General features: G+C 41.0%; 1 pseudogene across 1 annotated transcript; it reads left to right on the top strand.

The window, feature by feature from the left end:
• Nucleotides 1–115: 115 nt before the first annotated feature.
• Nucleotides 116–27,823, top strand: LOC309819908 (centrosomal protein of 78 kDa-like; annotated as a pseudogene). The gene is made up of 11 exons: nt 116–474; nt 3,600–3,762; nt 3,865–3,936; nt 5,199–5,302; nt 5,563–5,566; nt 7,343–7,473; nt 23,564–23,641; nt 25,164–25,331; nt 26,183–26,353; nt 26,676–26,723; nt 27,261–27,823. The product of its transcript is annotated as a centrosomal protein of 78 kDa-like (transcript).

Below are 27,823 nucleotides of genomic sequence, written 5' to 3'. Positions count from 1 at the left end.
GCTTAAACCGCAACCCCGCGGCTCGGGAGGGCGTTGATGCCCGCGCAACACCAGGCCGCGCGTGGGCTCTGGAGCACGGCAAGGAGGGCTCGGCCTAGCTTGGGCCCGTGGCCCTATGTCTTCGGGCCGCAGCCGCCGGGCGGTGGGCGCCCGAGGGGCCGGGAGGCGAGCCGGGACCCACAGGAGGATGTGGGCATCCTGTCTGCAGCCAGCGTCCCCGAGGCCGCGCTCAGGCCATGATCACTCGGTGAAGCTGCGCCCGGACAGCGCGGCCGACTCCTTCTCGCGCTCTGAGGACCTGTGCGCGCTGCAGGACTCGGTGCCTCTGCCCTCCGTGCGGGCTTCCCTGAGGGAGGGCCTGCTGGACTTAACGCCGACTGCCGCCGCGGGTAGACTGGACGCCGCTCCTGAGCACCCTCTGCCCCTGATCTGTATCCAGAGCTTCTTCCAGCCACGGCTTGTCGAGACAGGATTGTACTTCCCGCTTCCAGGGGCCCTCGTGTGGGCGGTGAGAAGCGGGGTTTTAAATGGTTAAAGGTGGAGGGTGGGCACTAGAACCGGTGCCCAGTGCCCGGGTGTGCGTGCACTGGACGGGGCGTGCGGCCTAGGACTCCTGCCAGCTCGGTGACCCCGGCCGAGTGCCTTAAGGCTTCAAGGTCTCAGTGTTCTCATCTGTAGCATGGGCTTCACAGGACCCAGCCTCTGTGGCGGTTACAAGGATGCACTTTGTTAATGCTTCTAGACTCTACAAAGTAGAACACTTAGCACAGTTTGGAGCATCGTTAATTGTTGCACAGATGTTACCTGGTCTGTTGAATGACTTTGCCTGGTACGCACCAAAGCGATTAGGAAATGGATATATCCCAGCTTCATTTCCTTTCCATTCAAACAGGGCTCAGGAAAAAAAAATTTTTTTTCAATAGGTGTATCATATATAGTGGAAAGAGCACCGGTGTCAAGGCAGCTTAGGGTTTGAATTCCAGGGCTGATGCTCTCTGTGGCCTGGACAGGTTTCTTTTGCACTACAATCCCCACACTTGTAAAATGACATTAAAAATCACTCTTTCTGTGGGTTCTTAGAATTAATTAAGCAGGTTATGTGTGTAAAGTATCCTGGCACTTGAATGAGTTGTCAGAACCAAGGGCTGCTGGAGACCATGCTTCTGCCCTAGGTAATCTTCCCTTCTACTGGGCAGCAAGTAAACACAAGCACAGGAGTCAGTGCTCTGGAAGAAGTGAGTTCTGCTGCTACAGAGCACAGAATCTCTCTTTTTCTTTAATTTAATTTTTATTCTATATTGGAGGATAGTTGATTTACAATATTGTGTTAGTTTCAGGTGTACAGTAAAGTGATTCAGATATACATATATCCATTCCTTTTCAGATTCTTTCCCCGTACAGTTTGTTACAGGATATGGAGTAGAGGTCCCTGTGCTATGCAGTAGGTCCTTGTTGATGATTTTATATATAGTCGTGTGTATATGTTAATGCCAAACTCCTAATGTATCCCTCCCCGCCATCTTTCCCCTTTGCAGAGCACAGAAACTTGGAAGGGAAAGTTTAGGGTAGGATTCTTGGAGGAAGTGCCATCCTCTCTAAGGATATGTAGAAGCTCCTGGAGTGGCAGGAGAAAGCAGTGTGTGTTGAAGTTTGAGAAATGTAAGAAAATATGGCAAAACTAATGTACAGGACTGGAACTCAGGGTTTGGGAGAGAAATGAGAGTTGATACTGAAAACTTAGTGGGGCCCAACAGAAAGGCGCCTTGTTTGTCCTGTCAGAAGTTTGGATGTTTATCCTGAAGGCTGCGGGAAACACCAAAGAACAGTGAAATGGATTTCTGGTTTAGAGACTCACTTGGACCTCCATGTGGAAGGCAGTTGATTGGGTGCAGGGTGAATTGTAATCTAAGGGTCCCACTTAAGTTATAAAAGGTGGGACCGGGTTTTGCAGATCTGAGAGAGAATGGGTGAGGCCTGGTGACCAGTTAGAAAAGGGAGGGCAGCAAGCGTGGGTGACAGTTTACAGCTGCATCTTTTTGAGAGATACAGAGCACAGTAGAAAGGCATTGGGGGTGGCGAGAGGATCTTACTTCATCTTCAGTGCTTTAGAGGGGCCTGGTAGACAGGTCTGGGCCCAAGGTACAGATCTGGGATTTTGGGAGGACAGGTGTTTGAAGGCATGGTAGAGACTTAGGTTATCCACAAGAATATCCAAAGAATCATAGGTCTGAGAGTTTTTTAAGTGGGTATATTTGAGGATGTTTATAAGCTGAGAGAAAGTAGCCAGCAGAGGAAGGGTGTGAAGATCTAGGAGAGGAAATGATTGTTCATTTGTTTTCGAAAAGCTGAATACTTATCATGTGCCTGGCCCTTTTCTAGGACCTGGGGTTCACACCATCTGTTATCTCTTCTGCAACGACAGTTCAGCTCATCCCCTGGTGAAGAGAAGTCAGATTATTCTTTGCATCCCATTCAGGTATAAGAAGTGTTCTGTACCTCTGAAGGGACTTTACTTAACCAGAGTAGTAAGTTAGAAATCAAAAGAAATTAGAGCTGGAAGGGACCTGAAAGGCCACGGTACTTAATTTTGCCTAATATTTTACATTGAATGTAAGAAAAAATTATTGTAGAGCCCATTCTCTTCAGAGTTCCTTCACTGAACTTTCTTTATGTCTTCCATCCAATGGGCCCAGCTTGTAGATTTTGGCCTTCTCCTAAATTTGCTTCTTCATCCATATTACATTTTGCCCAGACTGTGGCAGAAACTCCTGGGTGGTTTTGCGGCCCCTGGTTCAGTTCCTCTAAGTTCATCTGCCTACTCGTGTTGAGTGATCTTCTACCATAAAAAGATGTGCTTAAAATAATGCTGCTATTGGCTTGCCCACACAGAGTTAGTGCATACTAGCCGCCCAGCGTGTGCTCTGCACAGAGGCGTGTAGTCTGAACTGTGTTTGGCCAAGCCTCATAGGGCTCTTTGCCCTGAAGAAGGGGAGCTTTTTGTGATCACTCCCTTAATCTAATTGGTCCTTCAGCAGCGGGGTGCCTTTTTCTAATCAGCGGAGGCACCCTTACTCAGCCAGTGGTAGCCCCAGGCCTCATCACCTGTGGGGTACAAGCCATGCTCTCTCCCAGGCTTGCTTCGGCCAACATCTCTATTTTCATTTCTGTCTCTACTTGTACTTGGACCCCTGGCCCGTAGTCATCCCTACCTGCAGCATTTACAGTGCCCAGCAGGAGTCAGGCTTGAGTATGTTTTCACAGATGTTCCCTCTGCAGTTAATGCACCTCCTACTCCAACTCTGCATAGCCTCATCTTTCTAGATTGTACTTCAGGGTTACCATGAAGCCATCACTTAGACATAACTTTTTGCCTCCATAGGAACCTCTGCGTATAAAGGTTACGTTTATTTATCTCACGTGATTGAAATTTTGAGTTTTTATACACGTCCCTCTTTAATGAAGGCTTTAAGGGCAGGAGTCGTTTCTAATCCTTAGCACAGAGCAGATGCTTTTGTTTTTATTTAGATGCTTTTTAATGATGATAAAATGTATGGTTTAAATCACTCATTTTACAATAATTTTGCTTTAGGTTGTGACAGAAATAAAGTTTACAGAAGTCGTGTTCCTGCGATATGGAATAAAGATGTGACCTTCCAGTTGTGTAAAGCTCATAAATGCTGTGTAAGTGCGTCGGGTGTGCTAAGGAATGTGGAGCTAAGTGGGCTAGTTGTGAGAGAGAGAGACTTAACTATGTTAACAAAGGTAAGCCTTCATTGTGTCCTCCCAACATTTGATAGTTGCTTTTAGGGTGCTTTTGGGGCAAACGAAACCAAAAAAAGTTTAAACTGTTCCTCCCCATTAAAGGGATTGAATAATTGGCTTCTTTGGTGCACCTGTGTCCTGTGAATTCTCCAGTTGGAGATGGAGGTTTAGAAAGTGAGTTTCAGTCTTGTTTAAGTCTCTTCCCATCGGACTGGTCTCGTGATTTCCTACACACCATGTCTGTCTACCTTTTTCCGTCTACCTTTTCTTGGTGTTGTTCATGCCTGGATTGTCTCCTGTACCTGCTCAAACCTTGGTCCATTCTCATTTGTACCATGGAAGTTTGTCATGCTGGATACTGTCAGAATTAATCTTATTTAAGTTTGTGTTAAGCCACAAACCACATGTTTTATATATTTTCTGTTTTTTGTGTTTGTTTATATTTTTATGGTTTCTCTTCAAGAAATATTATGGGAAGGGAAATAGCAAGATGTAAAGAGCAAAAAAGTTGAGCTTCCCTGGTGGCGCAGTGGTTGGGAGTCTGCCTTCCGATGCAGGGGACGTGGGTTCGTGCCCTGGTCCGGGAGGATCCCGCATGCCGCAGGGTGGCTGGGCCCGTGAGCCGTGGCTGCTGGGCCTGTGCGTCCGGAGCCTGTGCTCCGCAACGGGAGGGGACACAACGGTGAGAGGCCCGTGTACTGCCAAAAAAAAAAAAAAAAAAAAGCAAAAAAGTCATCTATCTGCAATCATAATTATAATGCACTGTGGTATGTGTTTAAATAGGAAATACATGTAACGTCCCATAGGAGCAGCAAATTTAGTGGTGTCGGTGAGGGTGTGTCATGGAAGTAATCACAAAGCAGGTGACTCTTGATTAGGGTCCTGAAACATTAGTGTGCCTTCCCTGTGTCCAGTAGTGGTCTGAAGGGGTAAGGAAGCCTGCCTTTCAATTTGAGGGAACAGAGGGTTTGAGGTCCTCCCTCTTCTATTGCTCTAGTGTACTGCATAGCAGCTAATAAAATACTGGGTTTATAGTTGACATTTACATCGCTGATTGATCATCAAGATTGGCATGTATCATTGGAAATGAAAATCGGAAGTCTTACGCTCTTTAGGTTTTTCTTTTTTTTCCTTTGTCTCAAAAGTATGTAGTACTTTACTGAGTGGTTGGGAAGAAAGTTTGCAGTATCCAGTGTATTCAGTTTTAGTACTGAATAGAATTAAACTGTTGCTGTAAACTGGAATAACACTTTGTTACTGACAAGTTTTAGAATGCATCAGTTCATCAGTTACCTGTTTGGGAAGATTGTAGTTAATGATTTTAAGAATGTGGCTGTAAACCTCCAATTGACTCAAGAAAAGCAAATAAGGCAAGATTGACAAATGTATAGGCTCTTCATCTTATTGTGTGTGTGGTTTTTTTTTTTTCCTTTTAGTTACTTGTCAAGGTATAAAGAACTCTATCACTCTTAAGACAGTAAACTTCACGGGGTATAATTTGACATGGCAGGGAGCAGATTACATGGCCAAGATCTTAAAGGTGATTTTATGTTTAAACTTTCATGAAAACATATGTGATTGAAGCACATTAACATATTGATACAGATGGCAGTTAATTTTTGTCTTTTAATACATGTGAGTGCATCTTTTGTTTTGTAGAAAGAATATGACCAAATGGGGATGTGAATTGCTGTTGCATAAACTATAGTGTTGAATCCCCAGTCTTTGCACTTTAACAACTCTGTGGTTTCCTATCTTCTTCCTGAGACACTTAATCTGAGGTCCATCCTCCTCATACAGGGTGGTAAATTAGAGAATGATTAATATCACCATTTAAAGAAGTGAGACTGAAATCTCAAGCATCCTGAACATAGGAACTGAAGGGGCCTCTCAGCAGTTCAGAGAGTTATTACCAAGCCAGTCGGCTGAATTCTGTTCAGTTTTCTCCATAGCAGAGCCCTCCAGGTCCTTGTTTTGAGCTTATTTATTTTCATACACAATTCTATATGGATACTGTACATAATACTAAATAGTTGTATTAACTGGGTTTAACTGGTGATGTATTTACATCAAGATCTAACTTTGTTTTGTTGATATCTTTTTAGGGGCTTTCCATTCATCAAAGCTCGTGATGTATGTAATCAGTTGCTGGTGTTTAGCGATCATATTATGATATATAGGGCTTGAACTGGGAAAGGTAGATGGTCATTCTTGCTTTTTAAACGGACAGAGTCTTACAAGAAGCATTTCCCTCTCTGAAATAAATCATGTAAGACATGTTTGGTCGCTCTCCCAATGCAACGGTGTAGTTGTGTGGATTTGGCACACAACTGGCAGCCTTGTGGTTGTCTGTAAACAAGGAAGCCTGTTGTCCAGTCGGCAAATCAGCTGTTACCCGTGAAACGAACTTGACTGCCATTTCTGACCCCTCACATGGAGCTCTCATACTCAAGAACATTCATATGTTTGCAAGAAACGTTGTTTGCAGGCTATGTGTACAAACTCCTGATCTGAAAGCCAATATAAAGCAACATCTCCCAAACCTCTGCTCTCTCACCAAGGCCACACACATTCCCTAGATTATGGCCTCATGGCAAGCTAATACTGTGAGTATCAGATTCTCCTTCCCAGTGGTTCTGGGAGACTGCATAGTTGCTCTGTGAAAGGCACCACTGCTGAGGTTGAGAGAAGAGCATCTTGGGTGTCAGTCCTGCCCTTGCATGCCCAGAGAGAGGGGTGTGTACCGCGTTCTCCTGTTAGGGTTTTCCTATGCTGCAGGGTTTGCTGCTTGTTGTCAAAATGATGTCCTAGTGACTTGTCTTCTGCGTGGTTATATAATCCCAGCACACTTCTTTATGATCTGTAGACTTTTATGGGGTTGTGGCCAGGTCAGGTTTTAAATGATTGGAAATGTCCAGTTGAACAGCATTGCAGTGGCAGTGAATCTTGATGGGAGAATTGTATTACTGTTACCCTAGTTTTGGCTTAAGGGTGATGAGAAGATGAAATTTCTGATGGGTTAGTTTTAGTTATGTATGTGTATGTGATTTACTTTTATAAATTCTAACATCTATTATTCCCAGCTTAGATATGTTGACTTTCTGATTATTCTTCTGATTCTTTATCAGTCCCTTTACTGATGTATTTTCCTCTGTAAAACTACATTTTCTTCCAGACTGTTTGTGTCTGATGGTGAAGAATAAATTTTTCATTTGCAGTATAAAGTTGATCTGAGAAAAAATGTCTACCTTGGATCTTCACTTGGCTTCTGTGAAAGAAACTTAATAAAATAATATGGGCAATTCCCATTACTAATCCTAACCATGTACAACAGAGGTCTGTACAGTAACATAGCAAAGATAAGTTCCTGTAATTTTACTTAGTCATTGCCTCTTTTAGACCATGGAGCAGTGAGAGACGTTTATAAATAATGATACCTCAGATCACTTTTGTTAAATATCCTCTAATATTTGGATATTTGGTATCTGGCTTGTGTTGTCTTTTATACAATCTTGTCTTCTTTCTTTGCACTTTAGTTTAACAACTCTGTGGTTTCCTGTCTTCTTCTTGTGACACTCAGGTCCATCAGAATTTCCTGTGACTGTGACAGTAGAGAGTCCTTCCTCCTCAGAAATCGAAGAGGTTGATGATTCCTCAGAAAGTGTTCAGGAAGAGCCAGAGAAAATCAGTTTGAAACAAGAAGCATTGCAGGTACAAAGTTATCACTTTAAAGCTATAGAGAAGATTATTTTTCAAACAGCAGCCTGATTGCAACACGCCACAGCTTATGTGAGGGTTCTGTTTTCTCCTCCCATCTTCATTGTATCCCCTTGAATGGTTCCTTAAGCTTAGACCAAGGTGAATGGTGGACATTTGAACTCTAAGAAATAAAAATCAAAACACGTCGTTAGTAATATATTTTCCTTTCCTTAGAACCTTAGTATATTAGATTTAGGGAGAACCGCAGTGATCATAAGATAAAGAAATTGAGTTCTGAATGAATCTAGTCAGCTGATTCAGGGTTCTTGTTTTACAGATGAGAAAATTGACAGTTCTAGTTGAACTCTGTTTTAATAAGAGGAAAATATGGCCTCATTTTAAATAAAAGTAAAGTTGAAAAAAGTTTTGATTTTGATATTCTCCTTTCCTCAAATAAAAAATATCAAGAAGCTACATTATATTACCAAACAAACCTGACCTCTAATGTCATTCCATACTTTTGTTTGTATGGACAGAAAAGAAAAATTGATTTTCATAAGAAATTTTTGCACCTCAAAAATAATATATTTATTTTATTTCAACTTTAATGCAGAGCTGAACATTTCTAGTAAATAAAGGAACACCATTTGGGGGGGACCTTGTCTTTGTGCTACAAAGTCCATGTTTAATTTTTAAAAATTATTTAATATGATTTTCTTTTCGTATGAAACTTGACCGGTTTCAGAACTAATTATCCCATTATTGTAGGACTATGGGAATTAACTCTTTGATTTTCAAAAGAGAAAGTTAGATTTTTACTTTTTTAATTAAAATTAATGATAATATAGAGAAATTTTAAGAAAAGAACTTAGAAAATTATGAAATGTTAGAGTAGGAGAAATCTATAGTTCATGTAGAGTTACCCCCTTTCGTTTTATAAATGAGCACCTACAATTTGTAGCATGTAGTGGTTTATTAGTAAATGGCAGAGTATGAGAAGACCCTAGAGCATCTACCCGCATTGCTTGTCATTTTAGATGTGTTGTATTCATTTCCTCCACGAGTAGACCAGGAGATTGTATTTCTAAAAGCAATGATAGACACTGGGGAAGACCAAGAAGTTTAAACACTGGGACCACAGAATAGCAGATTCAGAAGGCACTGAGAACCCTTTTAGCTCTTCTCCCTTTGACGAGACACCACAATGATGGTATCAAAGTGTTTAAGTATATAAGCCCACAACAATCAAGAGATTTCAACATAGTTTTGAAAGACGAAAGACAAGTGGAAGAGTGTGAAACTGAAGCAGTAGAACAGAGGAAAAGCATCACCTAGAATATGCACAGCGACCACCTGCAACTGAGGAGGATTCTGACCCCACCTGCAAAAGTAGCCCCATGCTCAGATGGGCATGTAGGAGAGAGGGTGGAGTTAGTTAAAAGTGTGACTGAAATAGGGGAGCTCATTGAAGGGTTGTGTTTGGAGGAGTGGACTCCCAGCCCCACCCTCACACTCCTGAAATGAGATGATTTCATTTTGAAAACAGTGAAACTGGCGAGAACTAGGGCAGCTAGTGTGAGTTTTTACACCCTAGAAAATTGTGTTTGGGGGAGATGCTATTGCAGTTACTCCCCGCTTTTTCCTGCATAAGAAACCAATCAGTCATTGACTTCAGGGAGCTTTCTGCACTCATTCTTAAATAGAAAATAACTGTCATTTGCCTGATAGTTGAGTAAAGCTTACAACATGAGAGAGGGGGAAAAAAGAGTGAAAACATATCCTGGTAGGACCAGGGACAATTTAGGGAACAAAATAATTTAAGAAAAATCCCTAATTAGTATCCTGAGAGAGGTTTAAAACGAGCTAGCAACTATAAAATAAGACTAGGGTGTTAATTAAAAAGAGAATGGTCAGAAAGCAAGAGAGGTCTCTTGAAAATGAAAATAAGGTTGCTGAAATAAATTCAGGAGGAATTTTAAAAATTTCTCAGTATATGAAAAAGAAAGACACAGTGGAAAATGTGATAGCAATATGTTAGAGAGGTTGCATCTGGGAGATCCCACATGTTACTATTAGAAACTCCAGACCCAGAAAAAAAATGGAGGGAAGCTATCAAAGGGCAACAAAATTCCCCACAGCTGAAAGTAGACATCAGGCCTCAGACTGAAAATAGTTACTCAATTTTTGAGCAAGATAAACAGGAATAGACTCATACCTAGGCATCCTTCACTGTGAAACATTAAAATACTGAAAAAATAAATTAACATACAATAAAATACTGAGAGGATACATCCATTCCAGAGAGAAAAGTACTGGTCACCTAAAAAAAAAATGTTAAAATCTGACTTTATCATACTTGTCATCAGCACCATGGATCCTGGAAGGCATTAGAAAGATACCTCCAAAGTTTTTCAGGCACATAATTTTCACCCTAGGGGTTTGTATCCAGCCAAACTATCAGTCATAAGTGGAGGCTGAAGAAGATATTTTGTACACAAAGATATTTGAAAAATTGACCTCCTGTGCTACACCTTAAGCTATTTATAGAAATAATCCAGCAATATGAGGCAATAAACCAAGAAGTAGGGTAATAGGGGATTCAGTGCAGAGAGCAGATAGTCTAGATTGGAGAGGCTTCTATTGATTGTGTGATTGAGAGCTTAGAAACACCTTGAGGCATATTGTACTTACTAGCTATTAGGCACTGTTGGAAGGGAGGAGGGAGAGGAAGAGGAGAAGGAACTTGAACTCCAGAGGAGAAAAGGCTAAACGGACATAAACCTGAAGCAAACTAAGCTATGGTTGATTTTTAACCACTTAAACTTGACACTATGGATGAATCCACTTAAACTTGACACTATAGATGTCCCCCTTTTCAGTGACACACAGGGGTAATGACCACCTATCTAATTTGTTGTCCACACCAGAACACTTCAATAGTGTGAGGAGGTGCTCTAATGCTGTAACATCAGGACAACAGGTATAAACTGGAACAGCCCAAGGCGGCTTGGGGTATGTGGTCACCCTGCACAAGGGCAGTGACACTGACACAGTATGGAACGAGGTGTAGTCTATACACAGAGACAGTACATCTGCAGTGGGCAGTATTAACGTAATTGTAATAATGGCAATACTGTCTCGGTTTGCCGGTTTTATTGTCAACTTGCATGTAATAACAAATAACTAACCTATACTTAGTATGTATTTGTATTAACTTGGTATGTACTGAAATGTATTGTGTACTAGTATGTACTTAGTATATATTAGGCTCTAAGTGTTTTTGCATATATTAACTCATTTAATCCTCTGAATAGCCTTATGAGGTTGGTGCTAATATCATTCCCACTTTTTTTTTTTTTTCTGTACGCGGGCCTCTCACTGTTGTGGCCTCTCCCGTTGTGGAGCACAGGCTCCGGACGCGCAGGCTCAGCGGCCATGGCTCACGGGCCCAGCCGCTCCACGGGAGGTAGCATCTTCCCGGACCGGGGCACGAACCCGTGTCCCCTGCATCGGCAGGCGGACTCTCAACCACCGCGCCACCAGGGAAGCTGCATTCCCTTTTGTGAAAAGGAAGCTAAAACAGGGAAGGAACTTGCCCAGGCTGTACCTAATTTAGGGTTGGAGCGAGGCTTTGAGTTTAGGCTCTCTGCCTGTTCTCTTAAACCTTACTCCCTACTAACTCTCAAATAACAGAAGACTTAACTGCACATAGAACAGAATATAAGTTTCAACTTTGACAATGTAAAAGCTAGGTCTGGAAGGTAGACAGGAGGTAGAAAGAAGGAAAGATGGTATGAATGTCCTCATTTTACAAAGCGTGACGTTGAGAGAATTTATAGTTGATCAACAATTTAGGTTTTTAAGTATATCACTACAAGTCAAAGAGATCCTGAGCAGAAAACTAATGATGACATAACTTTACTAAGCAGTGTGGAAACAGTGTAAAGGAACTAAACCCTTACTTAGTAAAATAGAAAATGAACAGATAATGCCTCCAATTTAGTGAGAAAATAGTCATGTAAGAGTGTTACTTGGAAATGGAGAAGAATTCAAAATAACAATAGTTGGACCTCGCTGGTGGCGCAGTGGTTAAGAATCTGCCTGCCAAGGCAGGGGACACGGGTTCGAGCCCTGGTCCGGGAAGATGCCACGTGCCGCGGAGCAACGAAGCCAGTGCGCCACAACTACAGAGCCTGTGCTCTAGAGCCTGCAAGCCACAACTACCGAGCCCATGTGCCACAACTACTGAAGCCTGCGTGCCTAGATCCTGTGCTCCACGACAAGAGAAGCCACTGCAATGAAGAGTAGCCTCTGCTCGCCGCAACTAGAGAAAACCTGCACGCAGCAACAAAGACCCAACACAGCCAAAAATAAATAAGTAATAATTTAAAAATAATAAAAAATAACAATAGTTGACGTAAACGTCATACAAAAGGAAATCCAAACAGCCAATAAACAGAGAAAAGTGTACGACTTCATTAAGTAATATGAGAAAAGTGAGTCAAAACCAATGAAACTACATGCCAATCAGTTTGACAAATACATAAATAAAGTGTGGTAGTATCAGGTATTGTAGACCTGGAGTACTATGGGAATCTTCTACCCTGTTTATACTGGAGTATAAATCGACACAACTACTTTGGAAAGCATTTAGCACTCTCCATCAACTGAAGGTATATAAATAGCCTGTGAGCCAGCAGCCCTCACCCCCGCCCTGTGTAAATGCACCGGAATAACCGGTACAGCAGGATTCCTGTCCATGATTTGCATTAGCACAAACTGAAAACAAACCAAATGTCTATTAAGAGTCAAAAATTAAATAAATTTTGTGTATTCGTACAGTGGGAAAACTATCCAGCAATAAAATTGAATGAACTAGAGCTACAGGCTGCAATGTGGATGAATTTTTTAAACCAATGTTGAGAGAAAGAAATAAGATAGAAAAGACTTCATATACTATGATCCTCTACATAAAGGTAGATGTTGACAAAACTAAACTCTTTTGTTAGGGATGCATGCAGGTTAAAGGAAATGATTGTCAAGAAGTGAGGATGGTGTTTAACCTGAAAGAGGAAAGGAGATTGTGATGAGAAAAGGATATGGGGGGGCGGTTTTGAGATGCTGACAAGTATCAATACTTTCAGATTCGAGTAGTGGTTATGTAAGTATTCTTTTTTTATTTGTCACATTGACAATTTTGTCCTGAGCACTTCTCAGTACACATTATCGTATTTTACAATTAAAAGCCTGAGTAAAGAATCGGTCGCTTCTTGACTGCTGGATGTGGGAGTGGGATGAGACTATTTCATTTTAAGCCCTTCACTGCTGCTTGCGTTCACATGTTCATTCATTCAGCCTTAACTGAACATATGCTGTGTACCAAGCACTCTTCTAATTTTATATGTGTTTTAACGCATGTAATCCTCACAAGAGCTCTGTGATGTGGGAGCTTATCTCCATTTTATAGATGAGGAAGTTGAGGCCTAGAGTTATAGAACTTGTCCAAGGTTATATAGCTAATGGGTAGTGCCAGGCCCATTTGCCTCAGAGTCTGAATTTTTACAATACAATCTAAAAGAGAAATTTAATTACTAATTATAAGCAAAAAAATTGCACATTAAAGAAGATGACAAGTTTTCATCTATCCAGTTAGAGAAAAGCACACAGTCTGTCTTTCACACACGTACATCTTGTATTGGCAGGGATTTTCCTTATTAAGCAATTATTTATTGACCGTCTACGTTGTGCTAGGCACAGGTGCTGGGAATAAACACTTAATAAAATACACCCCCTATCTTCAGATAACTTGCACTCTAAGTGAGGAAATAAGCCAACAGTTATAGTAGAGGTTATATACCAAGTGATACATCGCTGATGGATGGCAGTATAAAATCTCAGACATCTTTTGGAAAGAAGTTTGGAGATAGGTATCTCAGAGCCTTAAAAATGTTCATTTGCTTTGACGTGAAACTCATTTTTATGGATTTATTGCAAGAACGTTATTCTCAATATGGAAAAAAGCCTTCATGCATAAAAACGGTTATTTTGTCTGATAATATTGAAAAGTTGGAAAGAATTTAAATGTGTAAAATGGTTAACCAGTAAAACCACTCAGTGGAATATTTTGTAGCCCACACAAAAAAATCAAGGTTATGAATCCCCTGATTATATGAGAAATGATTGATTTCAATGTTAAATGGAGAAAAGCTGAATATAAAATTTGATATCCAATACGATGGGAGCTTTGTCCCAGAAAAATCACCCTAGCCGGTGTACAGAAGGGAGGAAGGAGAGCAGATGACAGGAAGGAAAATTATTCCAAAGCCTTATCATTAGTCTTACTTAAGTAATAGAATATCAAGCAATTTTACTTTCTAACTTTTTTGGTTCCATATTTCCATGTAAGGGACATGAATTATGAATACTTTGTAGTAAGAGGACACAGTTTTTCTTTTTTTTTTCATTTTAACATCTTTATTGGAGTATAATTGCTATACAATGGTATGTTAGTTTCAGCTTCACAACAAAATGAATCAGTTATATATATACATATGTTCCCATATCTCTTCCCGCTTGCGTCTCCCTCCCTCCCACCCCTCCAGGCGGTCACAAAGCACCGAGCTGATCTCCCTGTGCTATGCGGCTGCTTCCCACTAGCTATCTACCTTACGTTTGGTAGTGTATATATGTCCATGCCTCTTTCTCGCTTTGTCACCGTTTACCCTTCCCCCTCCCCATAGCCTCAAGTCCATCCTCTAGTAAGTCTGTGTCTTTATTCCTGTTTCACCTCTAGGTTTTTCATGACATTTTTTTTTCTTAAATTCCATATATATGTGTTAGCATACGGTATTTGTCTCTCTCTTTCTGACTTACTTCACTCTGTATGACAGACTCTAGGTCTATCCACCTCATTACAAATAGCTCAATTTCGTTTCTTTTTATGGCTGAGTAATATTCCATTGTATATATGTGCCACATCTTCTTTATCCATTCATCTGATGATGGACACTTAGGTTGTTTCCATCTCTGGGCTATTGTAAATAGAGCTGCAATGAACATTTTGGTACATGACCCTTTTTGAATTATGGTTTTCTCAGGGTATATGCCCAGTAGTGGGATTGCTGGGTCATATGGTAGTTCTATTTGTAGTTTTTTAAGGAACATCCATACTGTTCTCCACAGTGGCTGTATCAATTTACATTCCCACCAACAGTGTAAGAGGGTTCCCTTTTCTCCACACCCTCTCCAGCATTTATTGTTTCTAGATTTTTTGATGATGGCCATTCTGACTGGTGTGAGATGATATCTCATTGTAGTTTTGATTTGCATTTCTCTAATGATTAGTGATGTTGAGCATTCTTTCGTGTGTTTGTTGGCACTCTGTATATCTTCTTTGGAGAAATGTCTGTTTAGGTCTTCTGCCCATTTTTGGATTGGGTTGTTTGTTTTTTTGTTATTGAGCTGCATGAGCTGCTTATAAATTTTGGAGATTAATCCTTTGTCAGTTGCTTCATTTGCAAATATTTTCTCCCATTCTGAGGGTTGTCTTTTGGTCTTCTTTATGGTTTCCTTTGCTGCACAAAAGCTTTGAAGTTTCATTAGGTCCCATTTGTTTACTTTTGTTTTTATTTCCATTTCTCTAGGAGGTGGGTCAAAAAGGACCTTGCTGTGATTTATGTCATAGAGTGTCCTGCCTATGTTTTCCTCTAAGAGTTTGATAGTTTCTGGCCTTACATTTAGGTCTTTAATCCATTTTGAGCTTATTTTTGTGTATGGTGTTAGGGAGTGATCTAATCTCATACTTTTACATGTAGCTGTCCAGTTTTCCCAGCACCACTTATTGAAGAGGCTGTCCTTTCTCCACTGTACATTCCTGCCTCCTTTGTCAAAGATAAGGTGACCATATGTGCGTGGGTTTATCTCTAGGCTTTCTATCCTGTTCCATTGATCTATATTTCTGTTTTTGTGCCAGTACCATACTGTCTTGATTACTGTAGCTTTGTAGTATAGTCTGAAGTCAGGAAGCCTGATTCCTCCAGCTCCGTTTTTCGTTCTCAAGATTGCTTTGGCTATTCGGGGTCTTTTGTGTTTCCATACAAATTGTGAAATTTTTGGTTCTAGTTCTGTGAAAAATGCCAGTGGTAGTTTGATAGGGATTGCATTGAATCTGTAGATTGCTTTGGGTAGTAGAGTCATTTTCACAATGTTGATTCTTCCAATCCAAGAACATGGTATATCTTTCCATCTATTTGTATCATCTTTAATTTCTTTCATCAGTGTCTTATAATTTTCTGCATACAGGTCTTTTGTCTCCTTAGGTAGGTTTATTCCTAGATATTTTATTCTTTTTGTTGCAATGGTAAATGGGAGTGTTTTCTTGATTTCACTTTCAGACTTTTCATCCTTAGTGTATAGGAATGCCAGAGATTTCTGTGCATTAATTTTGTATCCTGCTACTTTACCAAATTCATTGATCAGCTCTAGTAGTTTTCTGGTAGCATCTTTAGGATTCTCTATGTATAGTATCATGTCATCTGCAAACAGTGACAGCTTTACTTCTTCTTTTCCGATTTGGATTCCTTTTATTTCCTTTTCTTCTCTGATTGCTGTGGCTAAAACTTCCAAAACTATGTTGAATAAGAGTGGTGAGAGTGGGCAACCTTGTCTTGTTCCTGATCTTAGTGGAAATGCTTTCAGTTTTTCACCATTGAGGAAGATGTTGGCTGTGGGTTTGTCATATATGGCCTTTATTATGTTGAGGAAAGTTCCCTCTATGCCTACTTTCTGCAGGGTTTTTATCATAAATGGGTGTTGAATTTTGTCAAAAGCTTTCTCTGCATCTATTGAGATGATCATATGGTTTTTCTCCTTCAATTTGTTAATATGGTGTATCACGTTGATTGATTTGCGTATATTGAAGAATCCTTCCTTGCTGGAATAAACCCCACTTGATCATGGTGTATGATCCTTTTAATGTGCTGTTGGATTCTGTTTGCTAGTATTTTGTTGAGGATTTTTGCATCTATGTTCATCAGTGATATTGGCCTGTAGTTTTCTTTCTTTGTGACAGCCTTGTCTGGTTTTGGTATCAGGGTGATGGTGGCCTCGTAGAATGAGTTGGGGAGTGTTCCTCCCTCTGCTATATTTTGGAAGAGTCTGAGAAGGATAGGTGATAGCTCTTCTCTAAATGTTTGATAGAATTCGCCTGTGAAGCCATCTGGTCCTGGGCTTTTGCTTGTTGGAAGATTTTTAATCACAGTTTCAATTTCAGTGCTTGTGATTGGTCTGTTCATATTTTCTATTTCTTCCTGATTCAGTCTTGGCAGGTTGTGCCTTTCTAAGAATTTGTCCATTTCTTCCAGGTTGTCCATTTTATTGGCATAGAGTTGCTTGTAGTAATCTCTCATGATCCTTTGTATTTCTGCAGTGTCAGTTGTTACTTCTCCTTTTTCATTTCTAATTCTATTGATTTGAGTCTTCTCCCTTTTTTTCTTGATGAGTCTGGCTAATGGTTTATCAATTTTGTTTATCCTTTCAGAGAACCAGCTTTTAGTTTTATTGATCTTTGCTATCGTTTCCTTCATTTCTTTTTCATTTATTTCTGATCTGATTTTTATGATTTCTTTCCTTCTGCTAACTTTGGGGTTTTTTTGTTCTTCTTTCTCTAATTGCTTTAGGTGCAAGGTTAGGTTGTTTATTCGAGATGTTTCCTGCTTCTTAAGGTAGGATTGTATTGCTATAAACTTCCCTCTTAGAACTGCTTTTGCTGCATCCCATAGATTTTGAGTCGTCGTGTCTCCATTGTCATTTGTTTCTAGGTATTTTTTGATTTCCTCTTTGATTTCTTCAGTGATCACTTCGTTATTAAGTAGTGTATTGTTTAGCCTCCATGTGTTTGTATTTTTTACAGATCTTCCTGTAATTGATATCGAGTCTCATAGCGTTGTGGTCGGAAAAGATACTTGATACAATTTCAATTTTCTTAAATTTACCAAGGCTTGATTTGTGACCCAAGATATGATCTATCCTGGAGAATGTTCCATGAGCACTTGAGAAAAATGTGTATTCTGTTGTTTTTGGATGGAATGTCCTATAAATATCAATTAACTCTATCTCGTTTAATGTATCATTTAAAGCTTGTGTTTCCTTATTTATTTTCATTTTGGATGATCTGTCCATTGGTGAAAGTGGGGTGTTAAAGTCCCCTACTATGAATGTGTTACTGTCGATTTCCCCTTTTATGGCTGTCAGTATTTGCCTTATGTATTGTGGTGCTCCTATGTTGGGTGCATAAATATTTACAATTGTTATATCTTCTTCTTGGATCGATCCCTTGATCATTATGTAGTGTCCTTCTTTGTCTCTTCTAATAGTCTTTGTTTTAAAGTCTATTTTGTCTGATGTGAGAATTGCTACTCCAGCTTTCTTTCGGTTTCCATTTGCATGAAATACCTTTTTCCATCCCCTTACTTTCAGTCTGTATGTGTCTCTAGGTCTGAAGTGGGTCTCTTGTAGACAGCAAATATATGCGTCTTGTTTTTGTATCTATTCAGCCAATCTGTGTCTTTTGGTGGGAGCATTTAGTCCATTTACATTTAAGGTAATTATCGATATGTGTGTTCCCATTCCCATTTTCTTAATTGTTTTGGGTTCGTTATTGTAGGTCTTTTCCTTCTTTTGTGTTTCTTGCCTAGAGAAGTTCCTGTAGCAGTTGTTGTAGAGCTGGTTTGGTGGTGCTGAACTCTCTCAGCTTTTGCTTGTCTGTAAAGGTTTTAATTTCTCCATCAAATCTGAATGAGATCCTTGCTGGGTAGAGTAATCTTGGTTGCAGGTTTTTCTCCTTCAACACTTTCAATATGTCCTGCCACTCCCTTCTGGCTTGCAGAGTTTCTGCTGAAAGATCAGCTGTTAACCTTATGGGGATTCCCTTGTGTGTTATTTGTTGTTTTTCCCTTGCTGCTTTTAATATGTTTTCTGTGTATTTAATTTTTGACAGTTTGATTAATATGTGTCTTGGCATATTTCTCCTTGGATTTATCCTGTATGGGACTCTCTGTGCTTCCTGGACTTGATTAACTATTTCCTTTCCCATATTAGGGAAGTTTTCAACTATAATCTCTTCAAATATTTTCTCAGTCCCTTTCTTTTTCTCTTCTTCTTCTGGAACCCCTATAATTCGAATGTTGGTGCGTTTAATGTTGTCCCAGAGGTCTCTGAGACTGTCCTCAGTTCTTTTCATTCTTTTTTCTTTATTCTGCTCTGCAGTAGTTATTTCCACTATTTTGTCTTCCAGGTCACTTATCCGTTCTTCTGCCTCAGTTATTCTGCTATTGATCCCATCTAGAGTATTTTTCATTTCATTTATTATGTTGTTCATCATTGTTTGTTTCATCTTTAGTTCTTCTAGGTCCTTGTTAACTGATTCTTGCATTTTGTCTATTCTATTTCCAAGATTTTGGATCATCTTTACTATCATTATTCTGAATTCTTTTTCAGGTAGACTGCCTATTTCCTCTTCATTTGTTAGGTCTCATGGGTTTTTATCTTGCTCCTTCATCTGCTGTGTGTTTTTCTGTCTTTTCATTTTGCTTATCTTACTGTGTTTGGGGTCTCCTTTTTGCAGGCTGAAGGTTCGTAGTTCCTGTTGTTTTTTGTGTCTGTCCCCAGTGGCTAAGGTTGGTTCAGTGGGTTGTGTAGGCTTCCTGGTGGAGGGTACTAGTTCCTGTGTTCTGGTGGATGAGGCTGGATCTTGTCTTTCTGGTGGGCAGGTCCACGTCTGGTGGTGTGTTTTGGGGTGTCTGTAGACTTATTATGATTTTGGGGAGCCTCTCTGCTAATGGGTGGGGTTGTGTTCCTGTCTTGCTAGTTGTTTGGCATAGGATGTCCAGCACTGTAGCTTGCTGGTCGTTGAGTGAAGCTGGGTGCTGGCGTTGAGATGGAGATCTCTGGGAGATTTTCGCTGTTTGATATTATGTGCAGCTGGGAGGCCTCTTGTGGACCAGTGTCCTGAAGTTGGCTCTCCCACCTCAGAGGCACAGCACTGACTCCTGGCTGCAGCACCAAGAGCCTTTCATCCACAGGGCTCCTTAATTTGGGATGATTCGTTGTCTATTCAGGTATTTCACAGATGCAGGGTACATCAAGTTGATTGTGGAGCTTTAATCCGCTGCTTCTGAGGCTGCTGGGAGAGATTTCCCTTTCTCTGCTTTGTTCTCACAACTCCCAGGGGCTCAGCTTTGGATTTGGCCCCGCCTGTGCGTGTAGGTCGCCGGAGGGCGTCTGTTCTTTGCTCAGACAGGACGGGGTTAAAGGAGCCGCTGATTCGGAGGCTCTGGCTCACTCAGGCGGGGGGTGGGGGGTGTGTGTGTGGGGGTGGGGGTGGGTGGGTAGGGAGGGTCACGGAGTGTGGGGCGGGCCTGTGGCGGCAGAGGCCAACGTGACGTTGCTAGCCTGAGGCGCGCCGTGCGTTCTCCCGGGGGAGTTGTCCCTGGATCCCGGGACCCCGGCAGTGGCGGGCTGCACAGGCTCCCCGGAAGGGGGTGTGGATAGTGACCTGTGCCCGCACACAGGCTTCTTGGTGGCGGCAGCAGCGGCCCTAGCGTCTCATGTCTGTCTCTGGGCTCCGCACTTTCAGCCGCGGCTCGCGCCCGTCTCCGGAGCTCTCCCAAGCAGCGTTCCTAATCCCCTCTCCTCGTGCACCAGGAAACAAAGAGGGAAGAAAAAGTCTCTTGCCTATTCGGCAGGTCCAGACTTTTCCCCGGACTCCTTTCCGGCTAGCCGTGGTGCACTAACGCCCTGCAGGCTGTGTTCACGCCGCCAACCTCAGTCCTCTCCCGGCCCCGCCCGCCCCGGCGGGTGAGCAGACAAGCCTCTCGGCTGGTGAGTGCCGGTCGGCCCGATCCTCTGTGTGGGAATCTCGCCGCTTTGCCCTCCGCACCCCTGTTGCTGTGCTCTCCTCCGCGGCTCCCAAGCTCCCCCACTCCGCCACCCGAAGTCTCCGCCCGCGAAGGGGCTCCTAGTGTGTGGACACTTTTCCTCCTTCACAGCTCTCTCCCGCTGGTGCAGGACCCGTCCCTATCCTTTTGTCTCTGTTTAGTTTTTTCTTTTGCCCTAACCAGGTACGTGGGGGGTTCCTTGCCTTTTGGGAGGTCTGAGGTCTTCTGCCAGCGTTCAGTAGGTGCTCCGTAGGAGTTGTTCCACGCATAGATGTATTTCTGATGTATCTGTGGGGAGGAAGGTGATCTCCGCGTCTTACTCTTCCGCCATCTTCCCGGAAGTCCTCGAGGACACAGTTTTTCACAAAAATTTAATACTGTGTACTAATTCCCTCCATTAGAGGGAGAAACTATTCCATGTAACTGCACTTTGATGTGCTATTTAGAACCAGTCAGGATGTTTTACTCTACTTTCCTCTGACTGTGGTGAGGGTTTTTTTGTTGGTTTATTTGTTTAGAATTTCCTTAAAATCGGTTTTAGAAGATTTGTTGAACCATTATATTGAAAGTAGAGGAATTTTGCAATTTTTTCCCCTTTTCCCCATTGAAAACTTGGCTGGCTTTAGTAATGAAACGTTAAAGAATTTGAAGTTCTTAGACTGTCAGTTTTTTAAACATGATCTGAATATAAAAGTATATGTTCATTGAGCAAATTTTTGAAAACAATGAACAACTCATTGAAGGAAATAAAAGCCACCTCTGCATGTACACACACCTAATCTGCTCTTTTGTCTTAAAGAAGTATCAAAAATATTTTGCCATGTCACTAAATACTCTTCTACATCAGAGAATTTGATTAAGCTTATGCACCGTCTCCCAGGAAAAACGCACAGATAATTATGAATGTAGAACTCCTGAAGCCCATTCATTAACTCTGGTTGACACCTGTTGTCGTTATTTTCTTAGTGGCTTCATAGCGCATTCCTTCAGACGGTGAGCTGTTTTTGTTTAAACCAGCCCCAATTTGGAGGCTCTTAGCTTTCTTCTAGGGTTTGGTTATAAACAATCTTATGACATCATGTTGGTAGATAAATCTTTGCCCACATCTTTGATTTCCTTAGGGTAAACTCCTGATGTAGGATTGTTGTTAGGTACCAAGAGCTACTCTCCAGAAAGTGATACCAGTTCCTCTCCCAATGATGGCATATAATAGAGTTCCTCATTCTTTAAGTGATTGTTCAGAGCAGTTAAAAGGTATAAATATACCGTACTGTTTTCATAAGTATAGGTATTCTGATTGTTTATCGCTGCCTAAGAAACCACCCCGAAACAGTGGCCTAAAACAATGACAGTCACTTATTTTGTTCACGAACCTGGAGGTTGAGTAGAATATTAATTCTTTTACTACACTCTTACTGACTGAAAACAGTATCTATTTGACTAGCTCACAGTTCTGCAGGTCAGAAGTCCAGGCACAGCGTGACTGGGTTTCCTGCTCAGACACACGGGAACATGTGAGTTCCCTCCTGAGAGTGTTAAAGCATGTGAAATGTAAGTGTAAGACATTGAGCCCCAAACGTTGGATGTTCACCATAGTTTGTGTGGGTCACAGAGCTGAAATCAAGATGTCAGTCAGGCTGTGTTAGCATCCAGAGGCTCTGGGAAAGAATGCCTCCAGGCTTCTTCGGCTTGTTGGCATAATTCAGATTCTGCAGTTGCAGGACAGAGGTCCCCATTTCCTTGCTGCCTGTCAGTCGGGGGACAGTCTCAGCTCCTAGAGGCCTCTCGCTTGCCTTCCCTGCCGCAGCATTGGACTTCTTCAGAGCCAGCAATGGAGAGTCTCCCTCTTGTCCCTTTTGTACTTCAATTCAGGAAGAGTTCAGGTCCTTTTCATGGGGTGCCTGAGTAGGCCATATCCACCTAGAATAATCTCCCTATCTTAAAAAATCAACTGATTTTGAACCTTAATTCCGTCTGCAAAATCCCTTCACTACAGCTAGATTTAGAGTTTGATTGGATAAGTGGAAGGTTTGTGTACTTCAGTAAGTAGGAGTCTTAGGGGCTCTGTTAGAATTCTGCCTATTGCAAGCAGTGTCCCCACTTCAAGGACCGAAGTGTCTTAGTTCCTAAAACTCCTAAGAGAGTTTATCAGTGTTCATTTTATTTCCGTGACCTTGGTGAATGGGAAGACTACCACCTCCGTGAGCAGGAATGGCACCCAGCGTCCTGAGTCCACAGTGTGGCTCTGCTACTTAGTGGTGTGACCTTGGCTGTGCTGCTCTACTTACTCTACTTCTCTGCCTCTGTTTCCCTCTCTGTAAAATAACATGGAGTTAGTGATCGTTCTTTCCTCGTAGGGTTTTTTGTTTTATAAATTTATTTTATTTATTTATTTTGGGCCGCGTTGGGTCTTCGTTGCTGCTCGGGGGCTTTCTCCAGTTGCGTCGAGCCGGGGGCTACTCTTCGTTGCGGCGCGATGGCTTCCCTTATTGCGGAGCACAGGCTCTAGCGCGCAGGCTTCAGTAGCTGTGGCACGTGGGTTCTAGAGCATAGGCTCAGTAGTCGTGGCGCACGGGCTTAGTTGCTCCGCGGCATGTGGGTTCTTCCCGGCCTAGGGCTCGAACCTGTGTCCCCAGCACTGGCAGGCGGATTCTTAACCACTGTGCCAGCAGGGAAGCCCCCTCTTAGTGTTTTGATGATTAGATTATTTGATACCCAGGGAACTCCAGGAACAGTGCTTGACTGTAAATTGCTTTAAAAGTGATTACTTTTTAAAAACATGCTTTTGAATCTGCAATTATGCAATTCAGGTATGTTAAGCATGTTCATTAATAGGACTTCCTGCTATAAAGAGACCCACAAATAAAAATAGAATTTTTCTTTCTTGGTCTTCTTATTTCTGACTTACTATGTTATACGCATATGCCTTTTATGGTGGGCTGCCACAAACTTATGTTGGAAAGAGTGGAATTTAAATAAATTTTTACTATGCTAATTTGATAGATTTTGATAATTCATTTCACTAGCATGGTATGATATTACCAGTAGCAGACTAAAATCTGAGTTCACTTCTGGCTCTGCCCCTAAATCCTGATGAGTCCTATAGCTGGAAAGGCTTTTGGCTATTATACTACGAATTAGTTATAACATTTACTCTGTTTGTTTAGGAAAACCTGGAGGAGTGCCTAAAGCAGTTAAAGGAGGAAAGAGTAATAAGACTGAAGGCTGATAAATGAGTCAGTGAGGTAAACAAGTTTCTTCTTCTGCTTTTGAGAGTGTTTTGGTTTTATTTTGATTTGATTTTAAGCCATATACACATAATTTGTAAGCTTTAAAACTGTAATATGTTGCAAATTGGTTGTATCATATGGACTTTTGCATTTACTGGTATTTAGTGATCATATGATCTATATTCCAGAAAGCATGTTTTTAAAAATGTGAAAATCTGGTTTTGTGTGTGTGTGTGTGTGTGTGTGTGTGTGTGTGTGTGTGTGCGCTTTTATATGACATTAGCATATTTCCTGTTCATGATTCTTTGATTCAAGAAGGCACTTTTTGTGCATATATTGTATATACAGTAACATAAAAGACATGATGAGACTGTCCTGGCAGTGAATTAGCAAAGTGAATCATTTAAATAAATTTAAGATATTGGAAAACTTCTAAGAATGCAATGAAAGATAAAAATATATACCATGAGGGGGCTTCCCTGGTGGCGCAGTAGTTGGGAGTCCGCCTGCCGATGAAGGGGACGCGGGTTCGTGCCCCGGTTGGGAGGATCCCGCGTGCCGTGCAGCAGCTGGGCCCGCGCGTCCGGAGCCTGTGTTCCGCAGCGGGAGAGGCCACAGCAGTGAGAGGCCCGCGTACAGAAAAAAAAAAAAAAAAGAAAAACAAACCATATATATATATGTGTATATATATATATATATATATATATATATATATATATATATATATATATATATATACCATGAGAATTACATTAGGTAATGTGCATGAAAGCAGGGCATAATCTAAAAAGTTCTATCTAAATATAATTTATCACAGGGTGAGTGTAGGGAGGAATTTTTGAAAGTGCATCCATTGGATTGGCGGACACTCATTCAATAAACGTTGAGCACCTGCTCATGTAAGGCAAAAGGGGCATCATGAACATTAACGGCCTTTCTGAGAAATACTAGAGTTGAGCTTACAGGGGCTTTTAAGTGCATAGATGATGAGCGGAAGGGGAAGAGTTCACGGGGGTGAATATTTTCAAGAAGCCAAAGAAAATATTGGTGATCGTACATTTAATAAATTGGGTTGGGTATGATTTAGGACTTTTAAACGTAAGCATTAGATAATTTGCTCACTAAAGTTAATTCTTAACATTCAGCAGAGTTGTAATATGTTTTGTTCAGATCAGATTCTATAATTCACTTTCCAATTTAAGAGAAACTTAAAGCAGGTGTCATTTTCCGATGTGGAATGAGGCTCCGTTATGAATTGAACCAGTTAGAAATGTGATCTTTTGTGAAAGATCATTAATAAAACGGTAACTTTGGTTTATTTATATACCACCTGAGCGTTATATAGGAAACTTTATTGGGTGCCTGTGGGTTTTGGTTACTATGTGATATGGTCTCTGTCTTTACTGGTGGAGAGTTAGGTTAATTACAGATTAATTACATTTTGAGTGTTTTAGTTTTGTTCCTTGAAACTAGGCAAGACTACTTTTGATGACAATGAGAAAAAATCATGTCAGACATTTTCCGTCTTCTTTTATAGCTGGAACGTGAAAATGCCCAGTTAAGAAATATAAATTGCTGTTTGTCTGAAGCCCTTCATGCCCACTCATTGACAAGCATGATCCTGGATGATGAAGGTGTTTTGGGCAGCATTGGGAATTCTTTTCACAAGTTCCATGCTTTCTTGGATCTCCTTAAAGATGCTGGGTTAGTTCATTTCTCTTCATGGCGTTCTTCTCTTTGCGACTATAATGGTAGTTTGCTGAGGAACTGGAGCAATTTTCATCACTTCTGTGGCCATATTTAGTGTAATTATAGGTAATATAGTTGACTTTTTAAATTGAGGAATTAAATTTTTTAAGAAATGCAAATAGGGAAGCCTGCTTTGGTAGAGTGGGGAGCCCAGTATAAAAGAGTAACCTGTGGACAGAGTAATTAGTAGGTATAGTTTTTTGTAAGGACTAAATTGAAGGCAGTTTTCATTGAAAATATTCGGGAATGCATAAGAATTGTCTTCTCTTTCACTTATTTTGCTTGTTTGATAAGTTTGAATTAAAGTTATTTTTAAAAATTAAAAGATTATTATTATTAATCTGCATGGGAGATATAGGTCAGTGGTTCTCAGCCGTGAGCGATTTTGCTGAAAGAGGGAAGTGGAGATTGATAGTTGATGGAGTAGTGTTTTGTCAGTGAATGAGTTGGTGTTGGTGTTGGGAAGGAAGGAACAAACACATTCTTGGAAACTGGAGGAAAGGTGGTAAAGAAGTGTGGGAATAGAGGTGTGAGAGGTAATGGACGAGGTGCGTGGTAGATGTTGAAGCTGCTAGTCAGACAGTGTTCAAAATGGAGCGGTAATAGGTAAGGAGATGGGATGTGTCCTAGAGGATGAATCTGGAAAGGGCTGAGAATTTGGGGGAGAGAGAGGCTTGTAGTCTGGAGTAGGATGTTGGCTTTTAAGATTTTAGAAGTACTTCATGATTGTAGGTCTGGGGAAATCTAAACTGCTCTTATGTGATTATAATAACCTTTGTCTTTTCTCCTTTCCTCCTCTGGTCAAAGCTTGGGCAGCTGGCCACAATGGTTAGCATAGATGAGTCAGATTTTCATTTACTAGGTCGTCCCCAGATGAATTCTACTGTTAGTAGTCCACGTAAAGAAGAAAAGAAGCCACTTGAAGAAGAAAAATCAGAATCAAAACAGGATGCCCCAGGACAAATGCAAAATATCCAAGTAAGTGGACAGAACAGCACTTAATAATTCTAAGAGTGATTAGCAAAAAGGAAATGACCAAGTCAGGGAGAAAACAATAATGATCAGTCTCTAGTAGTTCACATGCTCAGGAGCTAGAAGATTCTGGAGTCCTTTCCAAATCTGAGATTAGTAAATGTGTGCCCATTTCATGACACTGTATTGTTGTAAATAAGGAGACTGGAAGTTCTTTAGAGAATTTATGAGTTAAAGCAAACTCTCCTTAATGAAGAAAGAAAACATTAGAGAAAATATTCCAGATTTTAAATTGTATAAATGTCTATTCTATTCATATTTTATCTAGGTTTCTATTTGTATGCAGTCAGCTTACAATGAAGGAACACTAATGAAGGTACACATACTGATATAATTTTTAAAATAAGTAATCCAGACATAGCTAATAGGTAACATATGACAGTGAATCACCTGGTTATGGGAATGGGAGGGGAAAACCTGTCAGCTTTTCCTCTAGCCTTGCTTGGAGCCCCCATCAGCCAATCTCAGACTGGTCTTGGGAACTGACAGCTTGAGAACACAGTCTGGTCACAAACTATATTATATACTGTTTACATGTGCCTGGAGGATAGCAAAGAAATTAATTTTCTTACAGAATCGGGTTTTATTTTTAGTGAGGGAAAGGAAATGGGTAATAACTACCCCAGTCACCAAAGTCTGAAAATGTAGCGGACACAGCCTTGGATATAGCTAGGTTAAGCTGAGAATCACTTGGCAAGATATAATTAGAGAAAAACTGGCTCTGAAATCTTCTGAATATTGACTGTGTTAATAATAAGATCACAGAGTAACACTGAAGTTTTGAACTCTACTTTTTAATGGTTGACTTTGTTCATCACTGAATTTTTGTCTTGTCTTTTGTCTTTCCCTCCAGTTTCAGAAAATTACAGGTGATGCTGGGATTCCTTTGCCTCTCGACTCCTTCCATGTCCCAGTCTCTACTCAGAAGGCCTTAGAAACTTCCAAAGACAACCTGGGGGTCGCAGTCACAGAGCAGCGGCAGGAGTCTTTTGAAGATTTCATTGCTAGAACATGTTCTCCTTCAGCAGATGTCATTTCTGGAACTAGAAGTCAAAGAAAAGAAGAGGAATTATCTAGAAATAGCAGGTCTTCTTCAGAGAAAATGAGCAAAGCAGGTGAATATACGAAAAACTACTCTGCTAAGAAACAACCTGGGAAGGACCTGCATTCCTGTTCTGACTCACCTGTAAAGCAGAAAAGCAAAGGAATTGGGCAAAATAATTCTTTGGTTAATAAACCAATTAAAAGTGAGTCTTCGAAAAAACACATTTCTGTTAAGAAAGAGAGTAGAATAGTGACTTTCATCAAAGACAACTAAAAAGTAAACTCAATCTACTAGAACATTCTGAAAGTGATACTCCTGGATCTGATTGTGAATTTCAAGAAAGCATCCATACTCTATCACACCTAACATAG

Source organism: Grampus griseus (assembly GCF_964374135.1).
Source record: "Grampus griseus genome assembly, chromosome: 3".
Classification (NCBI taxonomy): Eukaryota; Metazoa; Chordata; class Mammalia; order Artiodactyla; family Delphinidae; genus Grampus; species Grampus griseus.
The sequence above is the reverse complement of the archived record's forward strand: the minus strand, read 5'-3'. Positions and strand labels throughout refer to the sequence as shown.